Source organism: Lycorma delicatula, chromosome 5 (genome assembly GCF_047948215.1).
Source record: "Lycorma delicatula isolate Av1 chromosome 5, ASM4794821v1, whole genome shotgun sequence".
Lineage (NCBI taxonomy): Eukaryota > Metazoa > Arthropoda > Insecta > Hemiptera > Fulgoridae > Lycorma > Lycorma delicatula.
This window is the reverse complement of record NC_134459.1, coordinates 182,061,720-182,076,244: the sequence shown is the minus strand read 5'-3', so window position 1 is coordinate 182,076,244 and position 14,525 is coordinate 182,061,720.

Here is a 14,525-nt window from a genome sequence, read left to right as displayed (position 1 = left end):
GTTAATAAAATAGCGCGTTCAGATGAGTCCCTAACATATAATCAATTTCACAATCACTATTCCTTAGCGAATAAAATCGAAAAGGAGATTAAAATCCCTATAAATCAACCAGACGTGTATACCGTTCCGGGTGAAAGTTATCTGATTGTTTCCGGTAAACTCGTCGGAGCAGACGGAAAAAAATCAACTACTTCAGAATTAGTTAATTTTTGTGTGGCCTTCTTATTCCAGGATATACGATATCTTATTAACGCGCAAGAAGTAGCTTCGGTGAGAAATGTAGGCGTGACAACGGTTATGAAAAACGCTCTTTCAATGACAAATTCTACGTTGACATCTGCCGAAATAGCGGGATGGATTAGTGGAAAAAATAAAGTCCATTTAGATGAAAATGGTAATTTTAATTTACGCGTACCGTTATCGATGCTGTTGGGTTTCGCTGAAGACTATAAAAAAATAATCATAAACAACAGACAGGAATCGGCGTTGAGACGTTTTGATAGCGATGTAAACGCGATATGCGCTACGGTTTCCGACCATAAATCTAAGATAGAATTAACAGACATCGTGTGGGTTGTTCCGTACCTCAAGGTGGCACCCGAATATGAATTGGAATTAGCTAAAATAAGAGATCAAAATAAAGATGTGCGTATGGCGTTCAGAGCGTGGGACCTTCATGAAAATACGGCGGTTCCTCAAACGAATTCTTTTATATGGAATGTGACAACGTTGTCGCAAATTGATAAACCGCGTTATGTTATTGTAGGTTTTCAAACCGATAGGAAAGATAAAGCCATGAAGGACGCGTCAGAATTCGATTCGTGTAACGTTAAAAATATTTGTGTAATGATTAATTCGAATAAATATCCGTATGAAGATTTACGAGGGAATCAAGCGTTGATGTATAGAATGTTTATTAATTTTCAAAAATCATATTATAAAAATATAGATTCACCGTACACGTTTTCAGATTACAAAACCAAATACCCTCTGTATGTGATCGACTGCTCGCGTCAAAATGAATCCGTAAAGATTGGTGTAATCGATTTTAAGATTAAAGTTGAAGCGGAAGAGAATTTTAAACCAAATACAGTAGCATACTGTTTATTGATATACGATAATGTAATCGCGTATTCTCCGCTGACTGGTAAAGCGATAAAGCAAGAATAATAAGTGAAAGGTCGCAGATATTTTTATTTTCATTTTTTTGCCATCGATAGATTTTTAGTTTTGTATTATTTATTTTGCGCGAACAAAGGTTAATGCTACAGACCAGGGAATCCCCATGATGTCATGCATACGCTTTATTATGTTATTTGTATGAATGACTTACATTTCTACCGTTTAATCGGTATTTTGCAGCATATCACAAATCTGAAGGAACATATACAATAGATAAATAAATAATTTTTTCCCTCGATAGATTATTTGCATTGAATTATTTATTTTACAATATAGATTTCAAATGGAAATTTTTAAAATTAAGAAATTGAATAATTTCGTTGATTTTCCTAAATACGCTACCGAACAAAGCGCCGGTTTAGATTTAGTTTCAACGATCGATACTATTTTAAAGCCGGGTGAAATAAAAATAATCGCGACCGGCATTGCTATATCGCTGCCTAAAAAGTATGAAGCGCAAATAAGGCCTAGATCGGGTATGGCTATGAGCTATGGCATTACTGTTGTGAATTCACCGGGTACAGTCGATGCTGATTATCGCGGTGAAATTAAAATCGGTCTTATAAATTTGAGCGATAAAGAATTTACAGTGCAAAGAGGAATGAGAATCGCGCAAATGGTAATATCGAAATACAAACGCATATCGTGGACGGAAAGCGAAACATTAGATGAAACCGAACGTAATGATAAGGGTTTTGGCTCGACTGGTCTGAGACAATAATCTGTTACTTAATTCGTATGAATGACTAACATACAGATAAATTTATCATCAAGGCCGCGCTGTTAGATAATTTAACATTAACAAAAAATATAATGTTTATATTTAATTATAATTAATTTTTTATAATGTTTCTGTTAACGATGAATATATTTTATTTTTTCGTTTTTGCAAATGTTTTTCAGTAACATATACAATAATGAATCGTCAATAAGAAAATTGTGATTGCGAAAGAATGTGAAATATGTGATTTCTTCCTGTAAATGCTGCATATATGTAACTTTTTCTCTAAAACAGTGTGCACGTCTTAAGTAAGTTGATCGATTGAAATTGCAAACTCTACCCACAGTCTGGACGACGGCCGTTCGACGATCACCTATGGTCAACAGCTGCCATAGGGACGCTCTTTGTCTGTCTACTGAATTCGGCCGATTTAAAGGTCGGGAAAAAGCCACTCTATATATGCATCTATACAAACCAAGCGATATATGTTATTGATGTTAGCATTCACTCTATGTATATATAGCCATGTAAAAGATTGGGATTCCCCATGACGTCATAGATCTGACTTTCACATTGAAAACTGCCTTGATAGATAATCTTATTTATTAACATTAAAAATAAATAATCAAAATCGTATAAGTAAAGCGCATTTAGTATAAATCATTCTTTAATGTAGTCGTATAATTTTGTTTCAATATTCTGGGTTGATTATTTAATGTAATGTAAATCGTTCTTTAATGTATTCAATATATTCATGAAAAAGTGTTCTCGATAACTGGTTATTTAATGTATTATAAAATCGTTCTTTAATGTATCGCGAAAACGACGTTCAGGTTCTGCTTAAATTGTCTGCCGACCAGTCCTGAGAATTCAAGCACAACCTGCACAATATATACTACTCCTATAAACGTTTATTACTTTAATACGGATTTTATACTAAAAATTGGATACCGGTGTACTTTGGTAGTTTTTTTTAACCCTGCCTCCCGAAACCAGACCCCCCGATTAAGGATGAACACGGTTCCGGGAGATGCCTTTGCCTCTATCCGCCAGATGAGGGAAACGCCAGGCCCGGCTATGCCGTTCCCGGCTACCATCATCCAGCAACCAGGACTTGGACCTTTGCGCTTTGCCTCTAACAGGGACACCCTCAAAGGGACCGCCCCGCCGGGATTCAGTCTTTTAGCTCAGCGGACGAGAGTACCTGCCCTTCATCACCACCGCCTACCCGTGTAAGAACGGGCAAAGGGCAGCTTTGTACGTAGCCGTCGCTAACCCTTTCTCGCTTCACGATATTATAAAACACGTCTAAGTGTCGAACTTTGTAACATCGTTCCAACGATGGTCCCCCATCTCGAGATGCCCAGTTACGGCAGTACAGTCGCGGCGTTCCTCGTCATACCGAGGCACTGGAATATCACGTGCTCCGGCGTGTCTAACTCCCGACAGTAGGGGCAGAAGGGGTCTTCAGCTCTTCTTCGTCCAGACAGGTACGAACGAAAGACCAAACGGCCTGTCAGGAATTGTGTCAACCGTACTTCGGTGGTAAGATTCAATTACCCGCTCGTCTTAGTAACGGTCGGCCTGAGTCTGTACCAGATTATACTTCATTTACATATCATAGATATCCTCATCTCATTTTACCGTGGGGGATTGCTTATTGTTCACTAGTTAAACAGGTTGCAACGTACACATTAGTAAAATAAAATTAAAAATAAACCCCAGGAAAAATATGCAATTTTTTGTTTTTTTTTATTTCATGTTTTTTTTTTTTTTAATACAATTCTTTTGCATGAAATATCTATTACACACACAATTTTTCGATTACGCGATAAAAATAGCTTTAAAAAAAATAAGTTTTCATATGTAGATTAAATTATAAGCCATTTGTATGCAGAGTACAGTCAATAAATCACACAAAAAAATAATAATAGATAAATGAGATTTACAGATGAATTTTTTTATTAATATTTATTCATTTTTTTTTTAATCACCGGATTAATATTTTATCCTGAATCGTATATGTACGTGATGAAATACTTCCATTATATTTTTTAAAATATAAATTAAAAAAAATAATTTATTTGATTTTATATAACAACTAAGCTATGCATAAAAAAGTTTGAATACGGTATCAAAGATTTATATATATTTTGTGTTAATGTGCGCGCGCGTTGTGTGCGTGCGTGTGAATATACGCGTAACCGGGCATATTTATACGTAAAACAAACACGTAATACGAATTTACCGTATTGTAAATCAAATTTTTGAAAAGAGTTCTACATATAACCGTAAAAAGTATCTTAAAAATAAAAGATTAATACAACGAAGGCTTTGATAAATCTTAATAAATAAATCATTCTACTCGTTCTGTGAAATAGAACTCGTGATGATCGTATCTATCAAAATTAAATTGTATCATTCAGTAGTATAAATTTAAATAAAAATTGGTTATTCCAATTTTTTTTATCTCCGGGACCGGAGATAAATTTTTTTTAACTCCTGATGATGGTTACAAAAAAGACCGAAAGATCTCGAAGATTTAACACTTATTTGCCGGTAAGGTGGATATATAGCTTGTTAATTACATTTAATTAAAATATATTTATCGTTTTATTAAAATATAATATTTCTTCGTTTATTTAATTTAATTGTTCTAACGAAACCGCGTGCCCATAGCGTATTTAATTTGCGCGGATATGGCGGTACCAACTAATATAATTTCACGACTTACAACAAATTTAGCTTGTACGGTCGGCGTAGCCGTGAGGCTTTACGCACCAGACACCGTATCAACCGGGTGATCGAGTTCGCCCGGCCAGAACAAGTAAATTTTTAAATATATTTAATTACAAAACTTTAAATCTTATTCGTTTATTTAATTCTGCCGCTCACCTATGGCGTCAGAACATAGCGTACGACTACAATAACATTTTTTGAGGTAAGATGCGATTTCCCAAATCGTTTTAATTTTTTAATCGTAAACAAACGCTCCTAAGAAAAATATGACCGTAATTAGGCGATATCTCGAAATACTGAGGGTGATCTTTCTCTATAGCCCCACCTCTTTGACGTTTTAAGTTGAAAATTCAACGGCATAAATCCCCCATGTATAGAATTAATCTGACCAAGTTTGGTCAAAATCGGTCCAGTAGTTCTGTAAATATAAGGTTATTTAGCGGCCGACACCTAACACATGTACATCAACATCCGTAAAAATTTCTATTCGGTTTTTCGGGTTCGTTAGGTGTCAAAACGTTAAGATCCGGTGAAAACCGCATATGCCGAAATTAGAACGTTTACAATGCTTTTCATTCTAAAGCTATCTAGACGGGAAAGTAAAAATATGCGATAAATAAAATATTATTTTTTTACGATTTTTGGGGAAGGGGGCAAAATTTGTAAAATATGGCATATATTTTACAAATACTTGCGCTCACGTAAGTACTGAAATTATTATAAAGCGGTGTCATTATGTTTACAAAATTTTGAAAAATGAACCCTCAACCCCCCGCCCCCGCCCACCCCACCACATCGGAGGTGTTGATCCAAAACTTCTACCAATAAATTCTCTAACATACGAATCTCTATACAAAATTTCATCAAACTCTATTTATCCATTCAAAAATTATTAAGCTTCCGACACGCCAACAGACGCACTTATATACGTATGAACATTACCCCCTCCCCGCAACAGTTAATTAGGTTTTCTGGGGTTCCTGGGTGATGAAACGTAAAGAAATGTGAAATAACCCATACCACATTTTTTGACTTATTACCATAATTTCTTTCTTCACCACAGCTTTAGAGCAGTGGTCTCGAAAGTGGTGTACGCGTACTCAGTTCCGGGGGGTATGCAAAGTAATAGTTGGGGATACAACAAATAAGTAGTATAAATAATTTGATTTTTGACTATATACACACGTGGACGCACACACACACACACACACACACACACACACACACACACACACACACACACACACACACACACACACACACACACTCACATAAACACGCGCAACATACACATCATGAAATACAGACAAAAAAGTGTACATCTTACTGTTACAATAAAAAAAAACCTTTAAATATTAACAAACAAAAAAAAATAGAAGAGTTGAAATTATGAAATATATATATATATATATATATATATATATATATATATATATCTCAATAAACGTACCTTATTTAACTACACGTACTTCGTTGTATATCCAGCGATGACTAACTAGACCGAGTCGGCTGTTTGTTACATTCGTTCCCTTCCGCGTACAATCGGTCATCTTCGTTCTTAACTATACAACTGTTGACTCATCTTGTTAGCCGAGTTCCAGATGTACATAACAAATTGTTTTTATTACTTTATTTCAAGAGAAGGAAAATAAAATTATATTTTTAAATTAATAAATCTTTTTTTCAAGAGGTCAAATAATTATTAAATTATTCAATAAAAATTAATTTTTGTAATATATTTAACTAAAAATTATTTATTTATTTATTATTATTATTATTTTGGAAAACAATTTTCATTTACCATATAAATAATATCTGTATCTGTAAAACATTGACTGTACCTAATCGATTGATTCATCATTAACGCCCAGTAAAAACTACTAAAGATAAATTATTGAAAATTTTAAATAATAAACGTTCTTTTTCGGAAGAGCACACTAAGAATAATTTTTTGAAATTCAGAGTGTTTATGTTTCAAATGTAATAACAATGAAATTTACTTTTTTATAATTTCTTGGTAATAAATTAAGGTATCAACTTGATTTTTAATACGTCTAATTTTCAAATGAATATCTAAAAGCTAACATCTAGATTTTTCGAAATTACAAGTTTAAAGAGCTAAAATTGATTTTTGAATTTTTTTTCAAAAACGGCTATTTTTTTTTTTAACTTTTCGGTAAGAGATGAAGATATCAACTTGAGTTTTGGAGTGCTTAATTTTCATGTACATATCTAAAAAAAAGAAACAATTTCTAGATTTTTCAAAATTATTACACTTAACACTTATTACAAATTTTCCCCATTCCCGACTATACTAAACACGATATTCACTAGATTGGAGCTTCCAAATACTGTTCCGATAAATATCTAAAAACCATTTTCGGGTTTTTGAAAATTTTTGAAGGGTGAGACGATATATAACGCAATGGTTCAACCAACGTAGCAACTGTTATTGTTTGTCCGATACGACTGGCTACATCTGCTCCAGTTACTTGGCTAAAAAAATAAAAGTAATTAAAAAATTAAAAATATAAGAAACGAAATACGGTCACCTTGAAGTGGTATTTGTCGAGTAACACTAAGAACCGGGTAAAATACATTTTTACCTTTCCGAAGTACGGGTAACCAGTTGTCTATATAAACAAAAACGTGATGTTCGTTTGTTCAAAATCTTATATCTCCAAAAGTTCTTCAGCAATTGCTTTGAAATTTTCACACAACGTTGCATCCGAGTAATCGCGTGTTTTTGTATACCTACTATTTATATACCTAAGATGTTACACCTGTGACGGGTAAAATGTTTTTTTTTTTTTTTAAAAACAACGCTATCTGTTGGACGTAAAAGTAACACACGCTATAAGAAATATTTTACGATTCCATTTCAATGTTTCCGATATGTGTGTCCGCTATAGATTCAAAAACTACTGGACCGATTTACACGAGGGGAAAAGGGGAAAAATCGAAAAAAGGGGAAGAGGGAATGATTCTTCCCTCTAAAGGTTGATTTGGAAGTCGAGAGTTCCAGCGTTCAAGTCCTAGTAAAATCGGTTATTTTTACACGGATTTGAATACTAGATCGAGGATACCGGTGTTCTTTGGCGGTTGGATTTCAATTAAACACACATCTCAGGAGTGGTCGAACTGAGACTGTACAATACTACACTTCATTTACACTCATACATATCATTCTAATTCATTCTCTGAAGTAATACTTGAACGGTAATTCCAGGAGGCTAAACAGAAAAAATAAAGAAAAAGAAAGTAAAATCTGCCAAGTTTTGATAAACGAATTGTTTTTAATAAATTTCGAAATTCTTACGTTTGTATATCTTCCTTTTTCCTGTTTATCTTCCAGGAATTACCGTTCAAGTATGACTTCAGAGGATGAATGAGGATGATATGTACGATTGTAAATGAAGTATAGTCTCAGGTCTATCATTTCTGAGAAGTGTGATTAATTGAAACCCAACCGCCAAAGAACACCGGTATCCACGAACTAGAATTCAAATCCGTGTAAAAATAACAGAATTTACTAGAACTTGAACGCTGGAACTCTCGACTTCTAAATCGGCTGATTTGTGACGACGCGTTCACCGCTAGACCGACCCGGTGGGTTGATATATACATAGATAACTAAAATATACAAAATATTTATACTCGGAGAATATTGATGCTGTTCAGGATCGATCATAAAAGACCCTCGACTTGCTGAGTCAACAGAAAATCAAAATGGACTTAACCTCAAAAAAATTCACTACAGAAAATAAATTATTGGAATGTGTTTGTATAGAATAAAAGTGTGTCCTAATGGACATGAGCTATTAACTATTTATTTTTTAGGTAGATTTCATAAGACAGCTACTTAATGTAATATGGTACCATGACTCCACTTCCGAAAAATTTCGACATATCTTCGCGTTTCTCATTCCCCAGACCCCAAAACCACCGTCAGTTCAAAAGCTTATATATACAATATATATTTCACTTTTTTGGGAACAAGATAACTACCGTAATTTTGCGCCAATCACTTTCAAACTGAGCCTTAAAAAGATAACTCGTCTAAAAATCTTGGTCGAGTTCGTTAATAGGAAAAATCGGACCATGAGGGTGGAAATGGAATGGGCTTTTTCGAAAAAAAAATTCGCTATAACTTTGTTATTAAGTAAAATATCGAATTCGTTGAAAGTTCCTACTATTCCTTAGATAAGGGCTGATAACGTAAGTAAAGTTTCTTGCTATCACTAACCATTTGCCCAGTTGGTTGAAAAAATTGTGTTTTGAAGACAAAAAAATATGTTTTTTCGATTTTTGAGAAAAGAAAAAATTGGGAGGCAAAATTTTTTTAAAGAACGTAAGCTTGTAAGCATGTATTGAGGTTAATATAATGGAGTTAAGTTAGCAAAATTTTCAGAAAGACGTTTACTAACAAATCGCCCATACACACGAGCCTCTGAGTCAAATTTCATCAAAATCAGTTTATCCGGTCAAAAAGTTACTGTTAAGCTTCAAACACGCCAATACACGTACGTATACAAACATTACAACCTCATTTGTTGTTGTTTGGGGTCGCTTAATATGAATGCAGAATGACGTAAACAGCTGTGATCCTAATCACATGGTAAATGCAATTTTTCCATACGTTATTTTCCCTGGTCCCACGTTATGTCAAACTTTCAACAGAATATTTTAATAATAAAATAGATATTACATGAATGGCGTAAATGTTAAATTAAAAAATCCCTACGTTGAAGGAAAGGAGTTAAGATTTAGTTACTAAAATAAAAAATAATACGCCGCCAGTCACCAGTAATAAATGGATTTTTGTGTCTGTATTAGTGATCGGTTCCTAAATAAAAAGAATGTACTTTGTAGATGTTATATTTATGATTCCGTAGATTTTAAATGGAGACTTTAAATCTAACGATCCGAGTGTATACTTATTCGCTTCGTTTCAAAGTCGGTCACGTTCAGAGCTCATATTTCAGTATTCCTGAAATCTGAATAACTAGGCCAGCTCGTTATGTTTTCTGGTGAAATACGATTTCGGAAAATCAATAAACATTGTATTCATTTTATTTGTATTCCCTTTTACACCCTCGTCGTTGTACTCATTTTTAATTAGAAAGAAATGATTTCCGTTTGTCATTAGTAGGCGAACTGTTTATACCGATTTTGAGTCTACTATTATATTGTACGGTTTAAATTTAATTTACTAAGCGTTTGGCACCGTTACTATTAATACGATCGTATAAAATAATGTTTCACCGACCGATCATTTTAAAAGTATATATCGGAGTACTTTCGGAGCCGTTACACCGTCATCAGGAATTATCTATTAAATGGACATAATAGTCGCAAACATCTCACGAACATGACGTTACGTTCTTATTGACGTACAATTTAATTTTATTTCTTGCCGACCGACTATTGTGAACGTAACAATTTTACTTTAAACAGAGTTATACATTTGAATTTGAAATAACATCTTTTGGGAAATTCCTGATGATGGAGGAACGGCTCCGAAAGTACTCAGATATATACTTTCATAATTGTTGGTAAGTGGAACTTTATCTTACACACAGTTTGTCATCCATAGGTATCGTTTTACCCTGACCTAACATATTCGATGGCCTACAACAAAAAGAAGATAGTTAATCAGCCTACTCGATTCTTGATGAATAGTTTAGCGCGCGTGTGTGGACATATATATATATATATATATATATATATATACTTTTTTTTTTGTCTTCAATCATTTGACTGGTTTGATGCAGCTCTCCAAGATTCCCTAGTGCGAGTCGTTTCATTTCGGTCAACCCCCTACATCCTACATCCCTAAAAATTTGTTTTACATATTCCAAACGTTGCCTGCCTGCACAATTTTTTCCTTCTACCTGACCCTCTAATATTAAGGCGACTATTCCTATTCCAGAATACCTTAATATGTGGCTTATAAGTCTGTCCCTTCTTATATATATATATATATATATATATACTCGTACATACAAATATGCACGAGCACACATTTGTTTAATTTTGTAAATTTCAATTTACTTTTACTGTAGATATCAATTTTGTTTTTGAAATATTCTGATGACCGTACGGCGTAGTCACAGATCAGTAAAAAAAACATACGGAAAAATTGGAACTTTCACATGACCTACGTATGATGGAAAAAGGTGGATAAAATTTCTGTATGAGGTTAAAAATTGCTGTACTGACAGAGCAGTATGGGATGGAATTATCGTGATGCAGAATCCAATTATCAGCAATGTTGGCACGGACACGAAGAACTCGTTTACGAAGTCTTTCTAAAATTTATTTGTAGAAATATCGGTTAACTGTTTGTCCAGGAGGCACCCGCTCTTTATGAACAATTCCCTTGGAATCGAAGAAGCACACAAGCATGCGTTTCACTTTTGACTTTGACATGCGAACTTTTTTTGATCTGGGTGATCCCTTTGAGCACCATCGCGAATTTTGGCGTTTTGTCTCTGGATCGTATTGAAAAAACCAACCTTCGTCACCAGTGATAACACGGCTCAACAAATGTGGATCGATTTCCGTTTGCTCTAACAGACCGGCTGCCACATTTTTCCGTGTTTCTCGCTGTTGTGTGAGATTTTTAGGGGCCATTTTTGCACTAATCTTTCTCGTACCAAGATCTTCAGTTAATATTGGACGAACCGTTTCTCGATCGATGTTGAGTTCTTCTGCGATCATTTTCACGGATAATCTTCGATCGGATCGTACGATTTCACGCACCCCGGTCAAGTTGACATCTGTCCGTGAGGTTGACGGTCGTCCACTGCGGTCTTCATCCTCGACATTCGTTCTGCCTTCACAAAAATTTTATGCCGCCGAAAAACTTGAGCTCTTGACATAACCTCCTCTCCAAAAGCCTTCTGAAGCTTACCGTAAGTTGTCGTCCCGTTTTCACCCGATTTAACGCAAAAAGAAATGGCATACCGTCGCGCAATATTTTGCGGTTTCATTTCTGTGCCGAGAAACACAAACACGTGTTCACTTATTACAGCACAACTCACGACCGAGCAGTTGCATCAATGTGCCGCTTGGACTAGAAGTAGCTTATAGACCAAGGTCAAAGATGGTGTGCCTACCCAAGCTGCAGGGTTGCCACATCTTGCAAAGAAAAATCAGTCTCATTACTTTATTATTGCACCTCGTATATATATTTTTATATAAATTTAAAAAATTTGAAAAAATTATCAGACAAACGGGTTGTTTTTGAATAACTCGCATCTCAACGCTTCGTTCTGAATGATTCGCAAACCTCGTATCTCATACGTATTAAATTGTCTTACTAGTGTTTTTACACGACTGTCCAAAAAGGACTGTAATGTATTTAGGATGTATATACTCCTATGTTTGTATGTATATTTGTTCCACCGAAACAGCTCAATGGCTGAACCGATGTAGATGTGTGACTCTCGTGTCGGAATCCTTACGTTACCAGGAATCTTATAGGCTATATATATGTATGTTTACGAAAATTTAAAACAAAATTATACTATATACAAAATTGCCCTTTAATTATTCTATATGAACAAACATGTTCGTATAGATACTTTTTTGTTTTATTCACTTATCTTACACTATTTTGTTCAGAATTAAATTTTCTACAAGTTTTTTTAAAGGTTTTATGCGTTTATTACCCATTTAACAAAATTATCGTACGTCGAACATAAAAAAAGGCGTTTTTACTCCAATTTACTGAATTTCACGCCAGATTTTTCAGAAACTACTGCATATAAGATTCTGGAACCTATTTTATTCAATTTCTCAAGTAAAAAGCCATAAAAATTCACTAATTTTGTCCCTTAATTAACATACTAAAAATTTCAGTACGATCTCATTTCACCGGGTTAGCTGAAATCCGGGAGAAAACTTTCACTTCAGGTGGGATGTATGTCGCACCACAAATGGAAGCCGCATCGAACCAAAGTGAACGTCGGATGACAAACTTGATGTATTTTTCTATGAAATGAGACTTAAACCGAATCTGTAAGTGTTATCTACATAAATTTTTATACGCTTTTAAAGTTGTGAAGTTCATTTTGAATCATCCTTATACCCTCAATAGGTACAACAGGAGAAGAGATGTAGCTCCTGAACGGTTGTGATTAAGGGAAAATGTAAAAAAATAAAAACATGTTATAATATTATATGTCGTATCTAAAAGTACGATAAAAATCGGGAAAGGATTCCATTAAAAAAAATTAAGTTGTTGGCCGCCTTATTGACAAAATGGTGGAAATTTCAAAAATGCCAAGAGGGTATTTTTAACGGAACTCAAAAATCGAAAAAAATTCTCCATTTAAAATTCTTCACAGCTTTTCTTGTGTACGAGATCCCGACAACGGTAGCAAAGTTAAAATGTAAGCTAGGTTTTGTCAGTAACGTTATCAATATTATATGATTTTGCTACAAAAACAATAGTAAGTTAATGATGATGACAAGAAAATGAAATGAAAAAAAAATTCTTCAGTTTTTTAATTAATACTTGCCGATTACGGCAGATGTCACAGTAGCAACGTTTGCTGACGATGAAAATTCTTACTTTCTAAGAAAATCCGACTACTGCGTCTCGTTTTATTCAAGATTATATCTTGGCTTACGCGGTGGAAAAAAAATAATAAACGAAACAAAATCAAAGCGCGTCAAGTTCCTTAGTAAGGAACAGTGTGTGCTACTGTTTCTATCTTCATTATTCCGATTCCGAGATCTCAGGACTGCAAATATTTGGGCGAAACATCAGTTGGATCTCAAGTACTGGCGGATAGGAAATAGAGAAAGTAAATTATCGATTTATAAATGAGTTTTCAAGCCTATTTGGACATACTTGAACGCAACTAGACAAAAACATTGCGAAAAACGCTAAACATACCTTAGTACATAAGCAACAGCCTCATATATTAAAATGATCTTAAATTTCGAACCGTTCGGCAGGAAATCTCTCTGATCAGCCTACGGTATCAAAATCGTTTGATCGTCACCCGAATAATTTGGCGGTCAATTTATTGGTTAACACGATCGATGATTTTTCAAGATCGCTAAGGAACAATATTCTTGATCTGCATTATCGTTTCAATCAGGTGACTTTACGGTCTGGCCGTACAGAGTGCTCTTCTATTTCATTATTAAACAAGCCGCTGGGTTTGTGGCTGCTTAATGTTAGTTCAAATAGATCTTATCTACTTATTGTTCAATTATCTTGCTGAACAGATTGTAAAGTTGCTATGTCGTTATAATAAAAAAAAATTAAAACAATGTAGGTTCTTATTTTTTTTTTTAAATTATATTTTACGTGAATATGACAACCGCATCTTAACGCTGAATGATCAAAGCTACTTCGTCGATAATATAAAAGCATTTGATGAAGAGTAATGCTTTAACGGATACACACAAAAAATAAATGGACTGAACTTATAGTCTCTTTCTTTCATGGAAGTCTGTTAAAAACAATTTTTATCGATAACTTTTCTTCCAAAATTATTTCCTGGATAAGATAATACAATAACTATTATGTAGTTTTACCGGATTTGTACAACAATAACTGAAAAATTATAGGTTGTTTCTGATGCACGGCTTATATACGCATACACACAAGTTAATTTAAAATACTTATCGTTATATATAAATATAATATTTTTTCGTTTATTTTAATTCAATTTGATAGATTTTAGAGCGAGTATGGACTGTATTTGATGAGTTTTCATTATCATATCGGACGATTCTTTGCGATGGGAAGTCCTGAGTATCGATGCGAATTTGTCTATACATTTTGGGAATATCTCCTGATAGCACGTAGCTAGGAGTTCTAAAACGAATTAAGATTGAAAATAAATCTTGTTGTATTACT